Raw genomic sequence first — 22,414 nt, forward strand, 5'->3', positions numbered from 1 at the left:
TCACTAGTTCTCAATGTGTATTGATGTACATGATAGTTTCTCTCTCTCTTCATCTTCAATATATATAATATATATGGTATATCTGGATATTTTTATATATAACATATTTAGATATTATATATAACTAAATCTAAAATGGATAATATACCTGTACCTATCTATATATATTTGTGTGTTATACATATACACATGTATGTGTGTGTGTGTGTGTGTGTATGTATATAATCCAAATATACTACAGCTTAGTGTAGACATTGAGATGTGGGAAAGATTTTTTGAAGCATAGGAGAAATGTTCAAAATTGAGTAAAAACCTGCTTTTTCTGCTAATTGAGAAGATACAGCCCCTTTTCTTCTCCTCCTCTTCCATCTTCTTTAAATGTAAGACTGTTCAGATTCTTATCATGCAAAGTCCCTGGGGACAGATCACATTGTAAGCTGCTATCAGTCACTGCACTGCACGGGATGTGATGTGTTCAGAAGCCCAGATATGCATGGAGGAGGGGAGGTAGAGGAGAATGAAGATACTGCCTGTCGAAGGGGAAGAGAGCTGTGGGAAAGGACACACGATTAGACTATTGAGGCACCAAAAACAAACCCTTTCATAGCCTTACTCAGGCTTATCTCTGCCATTTGACTCTTAAGACCTAGCTCTCTGGTTTTCGTACGTGTAAAAACACCACTGAGTGTTTTGCTTTCCTTGTTCAAACCTTACAACAAACGTATAAGATGGGTATTACTAATTCCATTTTATAGTTGAGTAAACTGGCTTGGAGAGGTGAGTTTCAAAACCATTTCTATCTCCAGTCCAGATGTTTCCTTTAAACATCAAACTCATTAAAAAAATACTTCACATCTCTCCCTGGACTCACACACTCACCATGTCCAGATCAGAGGCCCTGAGCTCTTGTACTCATCTCCTCAACTTGCTCTTCCCTCAGCCCTTCTCGTGTGCTATGAAATGAACTGTGTCTCCCAAAATGCCTATGTTGAAGTCCTAACCCCCAGTGTGATGGTATTTGGAGGTGGGGCCTCTGGAGGTGATTGAGTCATGAGGGTGGGGCCTTCACGATGGGATCACTACCCCTATAAGAAAAGACCCCAGAGAGCTCACTCTCAGCCTCCACCATGTCAGGACACAGTGAGAAGGTAGCCGTTTTCAAGCCATGGAGGGAGCCCTCATCACAAACTGAATCTTCTGGCACCTTGATCTCATAATTCCAGCTTCCAGAAGAGTGAGAAAATAAACTTCTGTTGTTAAAGCCACCCAGTTGGCCGGGCGTGGTGGCTCATGCCTGTAATCCCAGCACTTTGGGAAGCTGAGGTGGGTGGATCACCTGAGGCCAGGAGTTTAAGACTGGCTTGGCCAACATGGTGAAAACCTGTTTCAACTAAAAATACAAAAATTAGCCAGGCATGGTGGTGGGTGCCTGTAATCCCAGCTACTTGCAAGGCTGAGGTGGGAGAATCGCTTGGACCTGGAAGGCGGAGGTTGCAGTGAGCCTAGATCATGCCGCTGCACTCCAGCCTGGGCGACAGAGGGAGACTCCACCTCAAACAAACAAACAAAAAAAAGCCATCCAGTCTATGGTATTTTGTTATGGAAGCCCAAGCTAAGACACCATTACAGAAAATGGTCACTCAATCCTCCCAGCCAGCCATCAGCAGCTCAATCTAATCTGCCATCAGTGGCAGGTTCTCAATCAAAGTGCTCCAAGCTCTGGTTTGCAGTAAGTTTAGAAAGATAACCACAGACATTCATGCCCGAGGGAATGTTCCCCTCATGCCCTGCACCCCTAGGTGAAAGCTAGAGGTGGCCCCTTGGCTGTTAGCTCCTTTTTGTCCCTTTCTTTATCCTCTGGAGTTAGTACGTCCTTCTCGATGGTCTGGCATAGAGGAGATACTGCTTGTAACAGAAAATGTGTGGTTGAAATCCAGGCTGAGGGGCTGGGCAGGTTGTGGGATAATAAAGGGGTGAATTTGGAGGGGCTGGGCCCTGGGGAGGCCCCCTTACTGCCCGGGAGGGAGAAGTTCAGGAAGGCAGAGAAGGACGCGCCCCACCCTGTAAACTAGGCCTGGCAAGGAAACTGAGTCTCAGTATCCCTTTGCTAGTCCCTGCTGTGGATAGCTCCAAGGAGGTGTGGCTTGGCTAAATAAAGTCCATTGTCCCAGACAGGCAGTACAGCACAGTGGTTCAATCACAGCCTCTGAAGTTCGAGAGCTAGGACCCAGGGTAAGCTACACACACCTGCTTCTTCATCTGGAAAATGGGGGAAGTAGCAGTACCTACCTCAAAGCATTGTTGGGAAGATTAAATGATGATGATACACAAAGAATATAGCCCTGCTAGCCCAGCTCTCTGGAGGTAGAAAAGCTGCCCTATGCAGGCTGCACACAGACTCAGGGAGCCAAGGGCTGCCGGGGGCATTTGGCCATCATTGCCCCTTTCCCAACCCAAGGCTCTGCAGGCAAGTGCCAGCTCCTTTCTGTGGAGCCTTGGCCCATGGAAAGGCAGAGAGAATGGCTCTCGTGTCCCTGAGGGTCCCAAAGAGCTTCCATGAGGGAGATGAGTCTTCAAAATCATTAATTCTGAAAAGCCACACATGACAAGGAACCTGCTTTTGCAGGGGAAAAAGAAGTGTGTTTGTTAGCATTCTGTTCTGGGAGGTTCTTTAGGTGCACCCTGCTTCTCAAGCCTGATCCTGGGCTTCTGGAACCTGCAACTCACCCTGTTACCATGGTGTCTGCTGAGCAGCACCTGGCGGTGGTGCCTCTCATCTCAGCAAAGTGGCTATGACTCCTGGCTACTTTTCCCCTAGCCAGGGTGAGGAGACGAGAGAAGAGGGTGCAAAGACGAGAGAAGAGGGTGCAAGGCATCTCATCTGCTCAGTGCTAGAAAGGAAATTAAAATATTGCACAGAAATCGCAGAATTCATGAGTGCACTGCTTTTCATTTTTCAAAGAGCTTTTGTGGGCATTATGTCACCTGAGCCACCTAAGAACCCTGGGACAGCAGGGATGACCAGGAATGTTTAATCTGCCCATGTTACACATGAGGAGATCAAGAACGTGGAGAGGTTAACCTTCTCACCCGCGGTCAAGGTTAGTGACAACGAGAGGAGCATAGCACAGAGAAATCTCAAAAACAAGAAGGAGACCTGGCTTGTGGTTTGGGTTCTATCACCACCTGCCTGCATGACCTCGGGCAAGAGCCTTATCTATGCTTCAGCTTTCTTGTCTGCAAACTGAGGAGCAGGACACCTACTGCACCAAGCCCATAGGACTACCATGAGACAAAGCGAAGGAGTCGGAAACGTGACAGGGTCTCTAAATGTAAGGCACGGTGAGAATGACTTATCAGGAGGTCATGCACCCCACAGCACAGCTGAGAATGGGAAAGAGTCGGGGAGGGGTGTGAGACAACTTTAGTGAGCGCCTACTACAGAAAGAGCTCCATGTATGCTAATTGGTTCCTTCAAGTACTTTTTCTCCTTTGATCCTCTTGGTACCCCATTACAAAGATAGGCTCACACCTGTAATCTCAGCACTTTGGGAGGCTGAGGTGGGTGGATCACTTGAGGCCAGGGGATCGAGACCAGCCCGGCCCACATGGTGAAACCCTGTCTCTACTAAAAATACAAAAATTAGGCAGGCATCGTGGCAGGCGCCTGTAATCCCAGCTACTTGGGAGGCTGAGGCATCAGAATCACTTGAGCCCAGGAGACGGAGGTTGCAGTGAGCCAAGATCACGCCACGGTACTCCAGCCTCGGTAATGGAGGGAGACTCTGTCTCTGTCTCAAAACAAAAAAAGATATTATCTTATTTACTTTTACAGATGAAAGAACTAAGCCTAAGCGGTTGAGACACTTAAGCTAGATGGATACAGAACTCGGATCTGAACTCAGATCTGTCTATCCTATGCTGATTTCCTGGCCCCACCTCTGAAAAATACACCAGAAGCCATTTTATATGTGTCACAGGGCTCACAGGCTACAACTCAGGCACTTGCCTCACATCCTCATTCTAAGCCTATTTACTCTTAGTTTAGACATAATTCTGACATAGTCAGCTCTCAGGTTGCCCACACCACCACACATCAGAAGGACCATAAGGACACTAGTCATCCTTGACAGCAGCAAGAAGTGACAGATGACAGGAGGATGATAAAGTGCTTAAAAATAATTTTAGCAGTTTGGTGTGGTTTTGTGTAGAAGCAAATAGCCCTACACATTTCCTTGGTCCTCACAGATATCACTGCGCATGATCTAAGAAAAGTTCTGCCTTCCTTATGAACATAAAACAAAACCTATATTCCGCGGGCAGGCCTGGCTCCAGAAAAAGAATCTTCACATTGGGCGGGACGGCTGGTGAAATGACAGAGTATTCACTGAAGACTTGCAGGCAGCAAGATGGAAGCAAGAGAAGACAGTGACATGAAATAGATGGTCTGGTGCAAAATCGCCGTTGACTTATTATAGACATGATCAATGAAGATGGATCGGGACTCTGTCTTGTGTCAGCACAGTCCTAGGCCTCGGGGATTCAGTTGTGAGGTTGACTCTCTCTGCTGTCTTGGAACTACCTAGGGTCAGTCCTGCAGGGACTGTGTCATGTTGATCTTCAGCTTCTAACCTCTAGGGAGGGACGTAGCCCCTCCTGGTCCACCTAAAGTCATCTTTAATACTGCCCACCCACTCTCCACACTGTGCAGTTCGACTAAGGCAACCTCCAGAGTTCTAATTCCCTGTCATAGATGATTGAGAACTAGGGCAACCTCCTCTACAGGGCAAGGCCAAACCTGCCCAAAGGATCCCAGGCTAGGGGATTTGCAGGCTGTGTAGGAGCACAATGACAGAACCCCGGTGAGGATACAAGTCAACAACTCCGGCCACTGTTGAAAAGAAATACTTTTACTTAGCGAGGGCACTGTTCTGTGACAGATGTTTACAATGATGACATTGCATCATTTAACAAAGGTTAAATCATGTTCACTAGACTCTGTTTAAGAAGCCATGGCCATGTGTCGTGTTTTAGAAAGACTGCCATTACAAATGATTCAAATAAGATTGAGTACATGAATGAGCCAGGGTCAGCTATCCAGAAGATGAGCTTAGAAAGAACAGCTCATTCCCAAGTGTGGCATTACTGCATTGCCATTTTTAATTTTAAAAACCTACGTAAATTTTAGCCGCGCATGGTGGCTCATGCCTGTAATCCCAGCACTTTGGGAGGCTGAGGCAGGTGGATCACCTGAAGTCAGGAGCTTGAGACCAGCCTGATCAACATGGAGAAACCCCGTCTCTACTAAAAAATACAAAAATTAGCCAGGCATGGTGGCACATGTCTGAAATCCTAGCTACTTGGGAGGCTGAGGCAGGAGAATTGCTTGGACCTGGGAGGTGGAGGTTGCGGTGAGCTGAGAACTCACCATCACACTCCAGCCTGGGATAAATTTAAAAAAATCTACGTCCTAACTCCAACCCCCATGTCATTTCCATCATAGACCACGCCAAGTTCCCCGGATGCCCTGGTAGTCTTATGGCATGAGGCAGATAGAGTGCTCTCATGTGTCCATGAGACCTTGGTGAGGATATGACAAGCCCCACGTTGCTTCATGTAGGATCTGATGCCTGGTTAGCCTCTCCCCAGGCGACCTCTCCCTCCTGCACAGCCTGGGTGGCCTGGACACCTGGACTCTAGCCTCAGCTCTGTCATCAGCCCCAGGCCCGGTGAATGCTGAGATCTCAGCTCTGGTCTCTGTCCAGCTCTTGTCTCTACAAACTTCCCTAGGGTCAGAAACAGCTTCTGCCCAGGAGGAGTTAAGTTTCCAACACGTCACAGAGGATCAAAGAACCCTGAGGGTTCTGCTACATAAATAATCAAGGGAGTTTGTCAAAAGGAAGGTCCCAGGAGCCCTACTAGAGGGTAAAGGCATTGGATACACCAGGAACTTTTCCAGGAGAACAGTTTTCCAAACTTAGGGATCCCAGATCCTGCAGTATAGCCTTGCATTCCCACATGCTGTAGGGGTGGGGGAGTGGGGTGGAGGTGAGCATTGAACCTTGGACCTTTCTCATTACACCGCTCAGACCTCATAAATAGGAGGGCCTTGTAATAGCTTGATGGCCCTGAAAAGATGGCAGTGGTATTTCAGGTACAACCTGAAACTTGGATTCCATCTCGCTCTGATAGCCTTCTACTCCCATAGCTTAAGCAAGAAGAATCACCCTGGAAACCCCGAAATGTTGAGAGCAGGACTCATTTATCTGTTATGTGAGAGCCAACCATGATGTTATGATTAAATTTGGGAAATAGACAGCTGGTGTTCAAATCCTGGCTTCAACACTCACGAACCGTGTGACCTTGGGCAAGTTGCTTAACCAACGTGTGCCTCAGTTTTCTCATCTATAAAACGGGGATAATGATGGCTGTGAAGAGTAAATGAGCTAATATTTCTAAAGCACTGAGAACAGTGTCTGGCACATGCCAGCGTGTGCCAAATAAAACAAAATAATTGGGCAAAGGCAGGGGATTGAAAGATGCGGCATTTCTAAGAAACGCAGCTGAGGTTCAAATGCGTGGAGTCTCTCTCCTCAGCCCCAGAGGCAGCAGTTCCTGAATGGGGCCGCAGGGGAGGGAGTGCGTGAAGGGTTAAACCCCCAAGTGTGCAGAAAAACAAGTTCCATCTGGTCCCTGGGACAAAGCAACAGCCTGCAAAGCCCCCAGCCCGGGCTCCTGCTCAAAGGACACATTGCTTTTTAAAATTCCAACTTGTAGCTGCCTCCATCTATAAATCAACCCGTTCTCTACACCCTAGAGCTCCGAGCAGCATTCGCAAATGGCAGCAAGATATCCATGCTCCCAGAATAGGCATAGGAAAGTGCCCTTGCAACTCGGCCAGGGTTACCTGGTACCCAGCCTCTCTGCTTCCAGGGCTTCCTCCTTGACCTCCTTCAAGGCAGGCATTGCTCTCCCATGGCAAAGAGCAGGCAGGCAAGACAGAGCCAATGGTCAAGGCTCCAGCTGGGAGTGGGACTTTTGCTTAGACGCCCAACTTCAGTGAGCTGCCCCTGAACTCAGCTGAGTTCCTGTCTTTGTTCATCGTCACAAAAAGAAAACTAAAGCTGCTTGCCCTGCCTCCCGACACTGTGACTGCGACCCTATTTTTAGATGCCAGGCTGAGAGTGGGGCAAGGCTGATTAATGAGAAACATCAAATACTCCACGGAGGCTGGGGGAACCTTACTTAGAGAAGCAGCAGCCTGCTTCTCGGCTCCCTGGCTGATCTGCACACGGGACAGTTTGTGCCTCAGTACGTGCTGTGGGACCCCGGCGCTCTCCGTACCTGGAAGAGGAGAAGGAGCCAGGATAAGGCTGACGGGGCTTCCTCGTGGACCTTGGCTAGAGGCAGAGTCCTTCCGTTTTTATCACCCCTAGACCTGTGCCCACGCCTGCATGATGCTGAATCCAGCACCAGCATTAACCCTGCAGGGCAGGAAAGTAATTCACAAAAAGTTGGGCAATTCAAAGTTACAGTTTCCACAGCAACCAGCACTCAGACCATTTGGGTAGCTGAAGCCTTTTCCTCTTAGCATTCGCCCCCCCGTCCCCCACAGCATTTTTTCCTTCTTATTAAAGTAATACACATTCATTGGAGAACATATGGAAATTACAGACAAGTGTAAAGGAGAAAATAAAAATCACCCTTAGTCTCAACACTCAAGGAGATCCAATGTTAACATTTTGATATATTCTCCATTCGCCTAGTTTTTTATTTTTGCATGCATAAAAGATATAATTTTTGAAAATTGGAACTATTGTTAAATGACTATTTTATCATTTGGCTTCCTTCGCTTAAAAATACATTGTGAGATTTTCCAATAGCCTTAAATATTCTTCGAGAACATGCTTTTTAATGGCTATATGGTACTTTTTCATATGGATAGAGCACATTTTATTTAACCAATCTATTGTTGAACATTTAAGATGATTTTCTTTTCTTTCCTGCTATTTTAAATAACACTACAATGAACATCCTTTTACATAAATTTTTGTGTGTTTCTCTGATTAAGTAATCAGATTAGAATAAATTCCTAGAACTAAAATTACTGCTCAAACACAATGGACATGCTAATGACTTTGATAGGCATTATTGAATCATCAGATTCATCTAGAAAAGTTGAAGCAATTTGTACTTTTGCCTGCAGTGTATACTCTTTTAAGAAAAGAACACAAACTGTCATTTAGTTGATTTTTAAATCAAGTTATATACTATTTTCTAAAATCACATTCTTTACATTGTAAATGGAATGGAACTTCCCCCATATTTTTAATGAACGTTTTTCTTTCTATAATCACCCATTAACATCCTTTTATTTATTTTTTTTTAAATAGGGTATTCATCTTTTTCTTGCTAATTTATAAGAGCCCTTTATGCATAAAGATAATAATGCTTTGCATATTTGTGGCACATATGTTCTCTCAGTTTGTCATGGGGTTTTCATTTTATTTATGGCAATTAAAGTGCAGAAGTTTCAAATGTTGCTGTAATTCACATCCCTCTTTCTTTTTATCACTTTGTCCTTTGATTTTACACCTAGGCAGACCTTTTCTCTCCTGAGATCAGCTATGTATCTACTTGAATGTTGTTGTTCTGGTTATTTTGTGGCTGTGTCAGCTTGGTTTTCTGTCCACTGCTCTAAGCCACATAGGCTTCAGGTAGAGGCAAGGACTGGCCTTTATTTCTCTAGGGGTCCGGAGGTAGGAGCCCGCCTGGACAGGTCAGAGGCAGTGGCCAAAGAGACGCAGGACCCGACCTGCCTGCTGCTCCCACCTCACAGGTCTCAGCCTGGCAGGCACCTCTCCACGGGGCCCTGGGATGTTGCTGGTGAATGGAAAAGATGAACGAGGAGGAGGAAATAGCTGTTCCACGATTACATACTGAAAAAGGTACACCTCACGTGGCCCTGTTTCCCATCTGAGGTGGGGGCGGTGGAGGATGGGAGCGCCAGATGTATGGAAAGCTGGCAAGTTGCTTCACTCTTAGCACGTTAGAAATCAAGGAATCCAATTCCAAACCTGAAATTAACCATCACGCTATTTGCAAGATGAAGAGTTTGAGGCAGTTGCTGACATTGCATATCCCCAAATACCAGGTTTTCATCTAGGAGAAATGCTATAGAGGTGGAGGAACCTTGGGCTCTCCAGAGATGCAGGTCTTCACTTCAGCCTACCCCCAACCCTCAATCTCCAGGGACCCTAGACACAGCAAGTACCAGGTGGGAGGGGGTGATGCTGAACAGAGGGTGTTACCTCAGGACACCATCCAGGCAGAGGACACTGCAGGCTGCCTCCTCTGTCCAGCCTCGGGAGAGTGTGCCTTCCCGCATCCCTATTTCAATCCAGCCTTCAAACTTCTCACCAAGGCTGCCTGGCAAGTTTGCCAAGTCAGTTCTGCAAGGGATTTGTACATTCACCCCACAGGTTTACTGAGCATCTACTATCCGCATAGCCCTGTGTCTAGCCTTGTAATTTATTCCTCTTCAACCAGGGATAAAGTATTTCCTGCAAATCTCCCTCTCCCCTTTCTCTCCCCTTAAATCCTTAAATAAATAAATAAGCCCTCTGTCTTGAGTTCCGCATCCACTGGCCACTGCCTTGCCTCGACTGTCACGTTGCAAGGCTGTAGTAGTCACCCGGGTGGCCGAGACGACTGTCCATCACCATCACCACCATCATCCTCGTCTACCGAATGCTTCCGAAGTTTGGCATTGACAGGTTGACATACATGATCTCTTGTCATCTTCATCTAATAACATTTTTTCAACAAATATTTACTAAGTGCCTATCATGTGACTGAGACTGTTCCAATGCTTGGTGTGTACCAGCGAATAAACCAGACAAAGATTCCTGCCCTCATGGAGCTTACATTCTAGTTGTGGGGTGGGAGTGAGAATAGATAAAATGAACAAGCAAAAAATGTAAAAAAAAAAAAATGAAAAAACGATATGGAGGTTAGAAGGTAGTAAAGGAAAGTGGTGAAGGTTAGAAGGTGAACACAAAGGAAAGAAGTTAAGAGGGATAAGAGGTCTCTGGGCTGTCAGAGCTGGGGGATCTGGAAGGCCTCCTTGGAAGGTAACCTTCAAGCAAAGACTTGAAGGAGAGGAAGACATGAGTTATGAAGCTATGAGCGGGACCAGGGGAGGCAGGCAGATACTATCCTAGTGCAAAGGCCCTATAGAGCATGCCCCATGCAGTCAAGAAACAGAAAGGAGGCTGGGCACAACAGCTCATGCCTGTAATCCCAGCACTTTGGGAGGCCAAAGCGGGCAGATCACTTGAGGCCAGGAGTTCAAGACCAGCCTGGCCAACATGGCGAAATCCTGTCTTTACTAAAAATATAAAAATTAGCCAGGTGTGGTGGTGTACACCTGTAGTCCCCACTACTTGGGAGGTTGAGATAGAATTGCTTGAACCCAGGAGGCAGAAGTTGCAGTGAGTCGAGATCATGCCACTGCACTCCAGCCTGGGTGAAAGAATGAGACTCCATCTCAAAAGAAAGAAAAAAGAGAGAAAAAGGGAGAGAGAGAAAGGAAGGAGCGAGGTAAGCAAGGGAGGTGATGAGCAGTTAGTAGGTGAGATCAGAGAAGTGAAGAGGTGATGGGCTGGCTCACACCAGGTCTGGGAAGCCACTGTCAGCACTTTGGCTCTTACTCTGGTGAAATGAGGAGGAATTGAAGGATTTTGAGCAGAGGTTGAACCGATCTGAGCTGCAGATGTAAAGGCTCACTCTGACTGCCTGGCTGAGAGTATGCTGGGCGTTGAGGCAGGCAGAGGTGGTGGCAGGGAGATGGGTTAGGAGGCTGTTGCAATGACCCGGGTCGGCAGGATGGTGACCCTGGCCAGGGTGCTGACAGTGAATGAGAGAGGTGGTCAGCTCTGGATGTAGTTTCCTGGTGCATTGGCTGCATGGTGAGAGAAAGAAAGTTGCAGTGAGCCAAGATTGTGCCACTGCACTCCTGCATGGGTGACAGAGTGGGACCCTGTCTCAAAAAAAAAAAAAAAAGAGAGAGAGATACTGATGACTCCAACATGTCCAGCCTGCGCAGCTAGAAGACTGGAGTTGCTCTTGACCAAGATGGGGCAAGACTGAAGATGGAGCAGGTTGGGGCAGGCTGGGGTTGGGAGTGATGACTGGGTACTTGGGGCTGGACACGTTTCATTTGAGGTGCTTATCAGACACCCCAGATGCATGTGAGCAGGAAATCGTTGTTATGCAGGTGACATTTAAAGTCATGACATTGGATGAGACCACCCAGCAGAGGAAGTTGGGAACAAGAAAGGAGAAAAGGAGACACTGAAGTGAGAGCCAGGAAGAGTGAAAGTCAGTCCAGAGAGTGTGGGTCATGGAGGCCAAGGGAAAAAAAAAAAAAAAAAAACCTGTCTAGGAAGAGGCAGTGACCCACTCAGTGAAATCCTGCTAACGGGTCAAGAAAGATACGGACTGAGGATTAACCACTGGCTCTCACCCCTGAAATGGATATTCCACCCATTTTAAGGTGAGGAAAAGGAATCTCAGAGTGAGGAAGTAACTTGCCCAAGGTCACAAGCTGCAAGCAACAGCGCTAGGATTTAAACTCAGGTCTGTGCAAAGCCAGGGGCCTTGGCACTTCTCAAACTCACCCCTTGGGCTCCAAGTATTCCATGGACCAAGGAAGGCAGCACTGAGAGGCAACAATTCGTGTTCCTGCTAGGTATTCGTACTCAGGAAGCCTGAGGGGAGGGGAAACTGCAAGTGAATAGGGGACTGACAGACAGTGCAATTTTTAAAATCTTTTCAATCCAGGGAGAGGTGTGAGAGGCACGCTCAGTGCTGGGCCTTCTTTTCTTGCAAATGACCATCCCACCCAGCTAACTAGGGGCTTGACCCTGGAAGGCACTTCCAGTTAGCGGCTGAGGTTTAAAGCATTGCATCCCAGGGATATTTCCATTTTAATGGCAGAAGGGCATTTCCACAACCAAGTGGCCAAGAGAGACGGGGCAGGGGTTGCAGAGAGAGATGAGCCCACCCAACCCAAATCAGGCATCCTCTATTTTTTCACTCCTGGGTGACCTGCCCTCTGCAATGCCTTCCTGCATCAGTGGCCCCAGCCATTCAGCCAGCCCTCAGGTTCCTGGGGCGGATGACGGTCACCTATCTCCCCCTGGTGTCGGCTCTTTCCATTGCAGCCCCAGGAGATAGAGGGCGATCTCCGCCTACCCGCCAGCGAGGGAGCCACACCTAAGACGTTGGTCCAGGGTCCTCCTCCCTACCCCACCCTCTGCGGCTCTACACTGGGCCATGGCACAAACCCTCCGCATTGCCAGCACCTGGGAGTTCAAATGTGTAATGGCTTCTTCTCACTCAGTCTCAGGTTAGCAGTGCAGACCTAACCCGCAGTAAAGAAATGAGGGTCCCTGATTTGCGCACACCACTATACCCCCACATCATTCCCTCGGCTCAATCACTTGATGTTGCTGCGCCACCATTAGCCCTTTTGTAAAGGGAGGTGACAGAACCAGAGAAGTCTCACAACCCACTCCTTCTCTGTACCGACTTAGGTGGCTGGCTTCTTCCCTGGGCCTGGAGTAGTCCCTGGAAATACCTCAGGACGTTTGGTGTGTACTGCAGCTTGCTCTCTACCCACTGAGAAGCAGTGCTGTGGAGTGGTTAGGGGCAGGAGCTTTGGAGGCTGCACAGACCTGGGTTCAAATCCTGACTTTATTGCTCATGAGCAGTGGGAATTTTTCTGTGCCTCAGTTTCCTCATCTGTGAAATGAGGGCATTCATGCCTTCTGTGCTGGGTGGCTGCCAGGCTTAAGTGTGATACTGTTCATCAAATGCTTAGCACAGAGCCTGGCCACGTGGAGAATGGCCAGCAAATGTCGCCATGTAGTAAACATTGGGGACCAGAGGGCTGGAGTGGCTGGGGAAAGGGCTAGAGCCAGGGGATCCAGGCTCTAGTCTCATCACTCCACGCAATACATCTGTACTTTAGAGCAAACTAATGTCCGCCAGGTTGTAATGAGGCTCAAATGAGGTGCTGAGGCAGCACGCCGATGGGTGCCAGGTTCGGAGCCAGCCCAGCTGCGCTCTCCTGCTGATCTTGGGAGAGTGGCTTTATCTCTAAGGACCTTGGGTTTCTCATCACAGACAGGGATCAACACCCGCCTGACCCACCTCTCAGGACTGATTGGAGATAAGGGGTGTGAAATGACAGCACTGACATGCTACAAATAAAAAGGACTGTCATGATAGGGAAAGTGTTTTGAAAATTGTACAGCTTACCCTATTGTTAGCAAGAGACCAAGCCCCCAGCCTCCTGCACTCACTCCATATCACGGCACGCATCTCCCTGCATGGGATCTGCCTATTTTCTTGCTGGTCTCCCAAGCATACAGAGGTCTCTGCTCTCGAGGAGTTTATGTTCTCATTGGAGAGACAAATGAGAAAATGAACGGTGAGAACCCAGAAGGTATTACCAGGGGCAGAGGTAGGCAGTTCTCCATCCACCTGGAAGCCTTGCTAGAAACACCCAGTGAAGGAAGAACAATTCTCAGAAGGGAAGCTTAGCCCCAGGGCAACTGCCCAATGGCTTGGCAAAAATGGACAGGGTTACGGAACCCTTGTATAGCGAAGAAGGTGCTGGAACGGAAGTCAGGAGGCCTGGGTGGTAGTCTAGGCTCTCTATTAATTTGAAAAGACTACATATTGTATGATTCCAACTGTATGATATTCTGGAGAAGGCAAAACTACAGAGACAGTGAAAAGACCAGTGGTTGCCAGAGGTCGGAGGGAGGCATGAATAGGCGGAGCACGGAGGATTTTCAGGGCAATGAAACTACTCTGTATGATACTATAATGCCATCACGCATTTGTAGAAACCCACAGGAGGTGCAGCACCCAGAGTAAGCCCTAATGTGAGCTATGGATTTGGGTGATAGTGATGTGTCAGCGTAGGTTCGTGGAGTAGAACAAATGCACCGTTCTGGTGGAGGGTGCTGAGGGTGGGGGAGGCTGTGCCTGTGTGGGGGCAGGGGTACATGGGAACTCTCGGTACCATCTGTTCAATTTTGCTGTGAACCTAACACTGCTCTAAAACATAAAGTCTATTAAAAATAAATAAATATTTTTCCCTGATCTGTTGTCTCCTCACCTGTAAAACGGAGACACTAATACTTGCTCTGCCTGCCATGACACCCACATGGCCACGATTGGGGTCTAGTGGACTCTGTGAGCATGAGACCAGCATGTCACGGGTGTGCTGGTCCCTGGAAGAATGAGAGATGCCCTCAAAGTTGGGATCCTATGACAACTGCCCCTGCCAGCCCAACTCCCAGCAGCCGCTGCAGCCCCCTCCTCCGGCAGTTCTCACCTCCCCACCAGGCAGTGAGGGTTTTGGACTGCAGTGGGCACCTCCTCCCAGCGGCAGTTCCCCACTGCAGGGCTGGGAGCTCCACCCACCTCCTCCTCTCTGCCCCTCACCCACAAGCCTGCAAGTTTTAACAAATAACACAGGATATTGCTCTTCTAAAAATCTGCAAAACCTTTCTAAAAACTCCCTTTGAGGCCACCACCTTCTTTCCCCGGTGAGAGCAGGCAACAAGTCCCTGTAGCATTCAAAATGCTCTTCCTTGTAAATGGCTCCGACAAAGGCCGGCAGCTATTTTAAAATCCAAGAAGGCTTTGCTGACACTCCCAACATACCGCTGTGAACAGATCCCAAACATGTGAAGAGCGCTACACAGACGCTTGTTCAGTGCCCTTAAAACAACAACAAAAAAAACCAAAAAATCCAGGATGCAAATCCACTGAGTGCTCCTTTCAGGTCCCATGTGCCCCCTTGGTAGATCAGCCCACACAGTTTCTTCAAAGAAAGAGTATTTGATCTGAGAAACATCTGGAACCTGTTTCCTCAGCACTTGATTGGGAGCTTTCAGCGGACGTCAGCTGCCCAGTCGCTGCGCGTGCACCCTGCCCGCCTGAGCTGCCGGCAGGATCCTTTGGACTGGGGGCGGCGGGTTGGGTGAGGGAGGGTGCTGTTTGATTAAAAGCTACTGGGGGCAGGCTCAGGCCTGGCCGGAAGTTCTGGAATGACAGAGAAGGCCACGAGGATAACAAGCCCTGGGAGTGAAGATCAAGACTGGGAATCCTGCTAATGGAGCTGCCCTGAGTAAGACGGTCGCCAGAGCACGTGGCCGTTCTGTTACGGTTTCCCTCAGCCATTAAGTGTATAACACACAAGTAATAACAACAACAATGAACATTCTCACTATTGCAAGATGCCCATCACAGGCAGGGCAGGGATGCGTTCTGTGTGTATCTCTCACTCCCGGAACAGTGTCTGGCAGAGGGGCAGAGAGTGGAGCTCCATGCGGATCTGCTCCAGCGAATACATGAATGAATGAATGACACCCCCTGTCCACTGTTTACATGAATGAATGAATGACACCCCCTGTCCACTGTCAACTTTACAGGCCTGTTTTCAGGAATCAGGGGATTCCAGAGGCAAAATTACATAGGTGAAAGGGTAGCTGACTGCAAATCAGGGAACCTGCCATCCAGGGCTGGTTCTCCCACTTCCCAGTTATGCCAAGCGTGACCGTGGGCAGCACCCCCGTCTGTCATCAAGGGGATAATCCCCCTCTGTCCATCTCCCTATGTTGCTAGGAGGATCGGTCCTGTGAAGTCCTGCATAGCAAGTGTCTTTACGACCTGAACATCTAACTGCAAAGGTTAGAAATGCTGACAATCCTCGCTCCCCTTTCACCCAGTCCAGTTGTACCCAGAGGAGCCCCGGATGACCTGGCTGGCGACCTGGGCTAGAGTGGGACACAGCTGAGTGATTTTAGCACTTTGACTACTTGCACTGAAGGAGCCAGGGACAAAGGATAAGATGACCTGATGCATCCTTGACTGGGTGCTGGGCGCTCACCTCACCTGCCTTCCTAGACCTGGCTCCACCTATTAGCACCTGAGACCTTCATTTACAACCTCAGCGGCCTCCTGTTCCCTCTGCCTCTGGGTCTCAAACACACACAGGTCTCCTAGAACCTCAGAAAGTCCAACTCTTCTTCTGTGTCTTCTGCCCTTCAGACTACAAACCCATCTCTTTTTATGGTAGTGACAACCGATCCCATCCGTGAAACTCCAGTTAGGTGCTCGGCACCAGATACGGTGGAATCTCATGAATTCTTCCCTAAACCCTCACTTGATGCACTGGTGATCTCCCCAGGGTGGCCCCTTACCCTGTCCTGACTTTACCTTCTGCTCCCAGCCCACAGTCCTGGAATGATCCAGATCCAGTGGCTCTTCCCCAGCCTGGCCCCATGGCAGCCTCTTCCAGCAGTGGAGCCTGGTGACTCCCACTCACCATTCCTGCCTCTTCCCTTCACCTCTTCTACAACGCCCATGACATCAGCATTCCCCACGCTCTGCCCCAAAGTCCTTTCATGCTGCAATTTCATGACATTGCCTCTTCCCCCCTGCAGTAGGGACTCAGCTGGCTGAGCTCCAGCTCCCATGGCAAGCATAGGGCAGCCCCCTCCAGCCCCTGCAGCCGTGCCTGCACCCCTCCTGCCCACTATCCCCTTCCTCCTCCTCTTCCCTCAGAAGCATCTCCTGCACCTCCCACCCCTGAATTCCAGTCAGTGGCCAGGTCTCATCGGTTCCAAAGGAGCTGGACACCCTTTGAAATCTCCTCCTCTCTAACCCCCACCATCCGTACCGTTTATCACCTCGGAATGAGCATTGCCAGTCGACACCTCAACCCCTCCTTCTGCTACATTTTAACATTGCCCTTTTATTGGCTCCTTCCTGCCAGAATTTACTTATTTATTTAGAGTTGGGGTCTTGCTCTGTTGCCCAGGCTGGAGTGCAGTGGCACAATCATAACTCCTTAGCTTACTGCAGCCTTGAACCCCTGGGTTCAAGCGATTTTCCCACCTTAGCCTCCCCAGTACCTAGGACTACAGGCCTGGCTACTTTTTTTTTTTTTTTTTTTTTGAGACAGAGTCTTGCTCTGTCACCCAGGCTGGATTACAGTGGCGCGATCTAGGCTCACTGCAACCTCTGCCTCCTGGGTTCAAGTTATTCTCCTGTCTCAGCCTCCCGAGTACCTGGGATTACAGGCATGCGCCACCACACCCAGCTAAGTTTTGTATTTTTAGTAGAAATGGGGTTTCACCATGTTGGCCAGGCTGGTCTTAAACCCCTGACTTCAAGTGATCTGCCCACCTCAGCCTCCTAAAGTGCTGGGATTACAGGTATCAGCCACCACGAGGCCTGGCTAACTTTTTTGTTTTTTGTAGAGATGGGGTCTCTAACTCCTGACCTCAGGCAATCCTCCTGCCTTGGGCTCCCAAAGTGCTGAGATTAGAGACGTGAGTCACTGTACCTAGCCCCTGCCAGCATTTAAATATTCCCAGGCATCTCTTCTCCCCTGGCAAAGCAGTGGTGTGAGTAGCCCATTCCACGGGATCCACTCCTCATTCACTCCTCGGTCCCCTCACGCGGGTAACCAGTGGCTGGCGGGGGTAAGGCAATGTGTGCGTTTCCTGTGGGCTAACCCGACCTCTCTGGCTGGCTGCTGCTGAGCATGGCAGAGCCTCCTCGCAGGTAAGCCTGTCCTGCTCTCAGAGTCCACCCCTGCTGGAACGCTGAGGATGCAGACCCAGGCGCCCAGCCCTGCCTTCTCTTCTCAAGTCAGATTGTAGACCCGCCTCTCAGGCTCTGGATGCTACAGCCTCCTCAGACTCTATGGGTCTCTGTGCAGAAGTCGTGCCAATGGCTGCCATCCCTGTAAACCCAGTGTTTCTCTGTGTCCCCTTCTTGGTGAAGGCACCATTATCAGAGTTAACATATACCCCAGCTTGCCAGTGCCATGCCCAATGACACCCACTGTCCTGGCATAACTATTAACAGCACCCCCGTTTACTCTCAAAAGGGTCCTGTCTTAGATGAGAAATTATATACCCAATCTCACTGTTACCCACTTGCCTGCCCATCACAGAAACCTGAGGGTCATCTGGACTCTCCTTCTCCCCAATATCCCCACAGTCCCCAAGTTCTATGGGTTCCACGTCCTTAACATCTTTTAAACCCACCCCATGGTCCATGCCATCACCTAGGTTGCAGGGTGGGCATCCTGCCTTCAATCTTACCTTTCTTCCATTCTTCCACCTGCCGCTGGAGTGACCTTCCCAAATTGCAAATCTGATCACATTTACCAGCCTAAAAATCAAACGGCAACCCGCCTCCCTGAGCCAGCAGCCAAGCTTCAAGATAAACTCTAAACTCCACACCAGGGCCATGAAGTTCTTGGCTCCCCACTACGGATGTGCCCCTGCCCTGCCCGCCCCGACCTCCTACCCCACCACAAGCCTCATCCCTCACCCCACCATCCTGGCTCCCATCTGTCCCTTGCCGGGTCCTGGCTCACTGACACCCTGTGTCCCCATGCTTGCCTGCTACCTTTCTGTCTCCCCGTCTATACTGCAAGCTCCGTGACAGTGCCTTTCGTCTCTGAATCAATAGCACTAACGTGGTGCCTGATGCACAGTGTGTGTTCAATATTTACGAAGTGAATCGGTTCACATCCTTAACACCAAATAGTCCAGGTGGCTGCAGTCCCCCGAGCCAGTGGGCCTGCACTTGACCGCCTCCACGTGTAGGCACACGTGTGTCTACTGGAAATGCCTGCCTGTTGGCCTCTCTTTACTCAGACAAACGTCTCTGCTCCATCCATTAGGGGCTGTTCTTCTAGAATTGCTGTGGGTGTTGGGAGCCCTGTGTCCTTCCTCGGCTAATCGTTTTGTGACTGCAGCAGCCTGCATTTTTCTGCTCTGTGTATACAGAGAAGGGTTGGTGGGGGCGGTGGACCTGTGAGTTCTGAGGTCTGTTGCAGAGAGGAGAGTTTCAGACCTCTAGAAAATTTGTGTTGAAACTTGTGTCTCTACCGTGGGCTAATGAAGGCGAGAAGGTGCTCCCTGGGAGACTGCGACTAGAGGCCCGGGCTGGCACGAAATGCGCTGGCCCAGGTGGGTAGGGCACTCAGAGCCACCTGCTTTGTGAGGAGAAGAAATAGGGCCTGGGCCAAGCCTGATTGGAAACTCGAGGGACAGCGGGACAGAACGAGGCAGCCTTTTGTTCCCTCCCTGTAATGCAATGCACATTCCCCACTTAAAGGCAATTTCTGCACTTCAAAAGGATTCCAGCTGGCGAAATTTAAGGTGGAGAATAAGCCCCCAGTCAAGAAGCTTCTCAGGGGCCTTTCAGTTTTCCTTGGCTTGAGAACAGGATGCATTTTTAAATGTTTGCCTCTTCATGTTTGTCAGAGCGCCAGGGGAGAAACGCTTCCTCTTACTTCCACACCTCTCTCGCTCAGTCATAGCTGGCACGGGAGCCAGCCACGTTTTCCTGTGCTACTTTGCCTTCTCATGAACCTGCCTGACTTCCTCTCTTTCTCTGCCTGCTTCCCCACCCACCCCCCAGCTCACACCTCACCCCCTGGGGGAGGAGAGAGTCCTGCCATCCCGGGTCCACTAGGCTTAGCAGCTTTCCTCCAACAGATGCTGAAAGGGCCAACAGTTAGGCTGACACACCTCATAGCTGACACTCCAGGACATGCTGTCTCACCTGCCATTCATTCATTCATTCATTCATGCATTCATTCATGCATGCATGCATGCATGCATTCACCTGTTCACTCTCTCACCTAGTCACCCAGTCAGCCAGCATAGGATCTGAGGTGCTGGGGGGCCCGCGGGTGACTCAAAATCAACACACAGTCTTTCTCTCCTAGCTTACAAAGTGCTTGAAGCTTTGAGAGATAGGAATGAGCAACTACAGCACAAGACAGAGGAAAGTCAAAACCCAGTTTAGAGGGTAGGGACATTTTAAAAGCACAGAGAAAGAAGAGATCAGCCAGGGATGTAGGTGGAGCCCAGAGGGAGGCAGTCAGGGAAGGCTTCCTAGAGGAGGAAGCATTGTGACGGGAGCAGGGTCCAAAGATGCCAAGGATGGGGAAGTGGCCAATGCCAGAATATAGAGGTAGGAAGCTCTCTGGTGGGCACAGAGGCGCAGCTACACCCCTCTTTCCAGGGCTTTGGAGTTTGCTGGGAGGTGGGGGTGGGGGTTCCCAGGCATGTCCACTGGCAGTCACCGCTTTGGTGGCATTGCTTCAGTCACCTTGGAAGCAGCGCACCATCCCCACATAGCAGTCACCAACTCGTGCCCTTCTCAGTCACCAACTCGTGCCCTTCTCAGTCGGGCCCAGAGGAAATACCTCCATGCTCTTCTCTGTCCTAAACGCTCAGGCTCCCCGCACCCTTTTCTTGAGGGATCCAGATAGCACTTGCTCCTCCAGCCTCACCAGTCATGCCCTATCCCTTAAGCGAAGCTCCAACTACCACCTTCCCTAACAAGGACTATCCTTCCTGCCCATCCTCTTCCATTCTAACTGGGGAAAGCTTCCCTTTGGCCAGCCCACCCCTGCCTGTGCCAGCACCCCCTGGTGTCTCCCTTGGAGCCCCTGCCAGTGGTCCACTGGCCACTGTGGAGTTGGGCAGACCTGGCTTTGACCCTGGCTCTGGAACCTTTCAGCTCTGTACTTGGCCAGATTACTCACTTCCATAGGACCTGCCCTGCATTTCCTACCTAACATCCTTTCACCCTTATCTGATCAATCACACTTTGACTCGCATTCAGGGCAACCATCCTCCTCTGCTCTCAGTCCTCGTAGATTAAGGGGAGCTGTAGAGGGTCACTGCTAGGTTCAGGGATAGGCACGAGACCAAAGCGAGACCAATCCTGTGACTTTTGATGGATGGAAATTCCTATTTCCACTGGGATTGACAAACTGGTCAAACACAAACCTAAGGCTGTTCGGGCCATCTTTGTCACCACAAGGAAAGAGTCTATTTACAAATAAAAACAGCACAGAAAAAAACAGTCAAGAGACAGATTCCTGGTGACACGAGCACCTGGATCCAGCCTTGCCTGAAGTTATCCCTGGAGTTTTCAGTTTTGTGAGTCAATAAGTTTCCCCCGCTTTTTCAGCTTACACCGATTTGAGATGACTTTTTGTCACATGCCACTAACAGTCTTGACAAAAGAAATACTTAACTTGGAGACTTAATAACAGAATTAAATGAAAGGCCCGAGTAGTGCCCAGGAATAAGGTGGCACTCAATGACCACTTTTGGCAACTCTCTCTGAATCTGCCTTCTCATAGGTCTGTTACATTTCCATAAACTATCGTTCCATAGTAGTAGAATACTATGTTTTTCTTCTTCCCACACCTTCGACCAAATCTTCCTTTGTAAAATCTTCGCCCTCCCTGGCTTTCTTGACCACAGCTCTGTGTCCGTCATAAATCTCTACGTTTCACATCGGTTTTCCCCCCACCCCACCCCTGGGCTGAGACAGAATGGGTTTAACAGTGCAAGACTTCAGGATGTGGCGGGGTGATGTCGTCTTTGTGTTATGTGCTGATAAACCAGGGCGACAAAACCAAATCAAACCAAAGACTTTCCCAACAGGCTTCAAATCCCTGCTCTGAAGGACACCAGGTGCTCAGAAAAGTCTACACCGCCATCTAGTGGATGTCTGCAGCATCATCAGCACGCAGAAGGGAGCCCTTTGGGAGAATCCCCTTGGGATTGTCTCTGGCCGGTGAAAGCATCTGACTGAACCTCACTATATAAGGGACAAACCCCAAGAGACGTGAATGGATGGTGAAGCCAGGAGTCCTGTCCCACAGAGTGGCATATACTCCTCTAAGAGACTGGGCTCCTGCCCGGCCTCTGTGGCCCTGCGCCTCCCATCCCAGGAGTCACAATCAGCAGCCTTCCTTTCTCTGCTCCTCTTGGCTGTCCACAGGTATGCCCGGTCCAAGGGTTTCCAGGGAGGAAGGCTGATGTTGTGTGCACATGTGTGTGCATGCAAATGTGTGTGTACATTGCAATAAAGTACATGTGTGCTTTATTGCTCGTCTTCCCAAAGGAAAGGGTGTTTGTCAGGTTTGCAAAGAAGACAACCTATCAAAGCTTCATGATAGCAGCCTCTTAACAATCTATTTGCTCTCTGATAGCGAAAAATGCTTCAAGGAAGAGAAGAGTCTATCCGCCGCATTGGAGTAACCTGTGTGCTGCCGCCCTCCGGCGCTTATTGTCCTGTGTGCTGCCGCCCTCCGGCGCTTATTGTCCTGCTGGGCTTAGCTGACTGCATGAGGTCTAACCAAGGCAGCACTGCGGGGAAGGAAAAACCCCTTCTGGCCGCTCTCTGCCACGCTGCTCAGAAGGGACCAGAAGGTCAGCCTTGATGTGTGTACTTGGTCACATCCCAGCCATGACCCTTCCATCTCCACACATTTGTG

General features: G+C 49.5%; 1 protein-coding gene across 1 annotated transcript in view; it reads right to left on the bottom strand.

Annotated features, from left to right (window-relative positions):
- PEBP4 (phosphatidylethanolamine-binding protein 4) overlaps positions 1–22,414 on the bottom strand; it is a 222,212-nt gene that overhangs the window by 190,874 nt on the left and 8,924 nt on the right. The window lies entirely within an intron of this gene.

Source organism: Mandrillus leucophaeus, unplaced genomic scaffold, assembly GCF_000951045.1.
Source record: "Mandrillus leucophaeus isolate KB7577 unplaced genomic scaffold, Mleu.le_1.0 Scaffold86, whole genome shotgun sequence".
NCBI classification, from domain to species: domain Eukaryota; kingdom Metazoa; phylum Chordata; class Mammalia; order Primates; family Cercopithecidae; genus Mandrillus; species Mandrillus leucophaeus.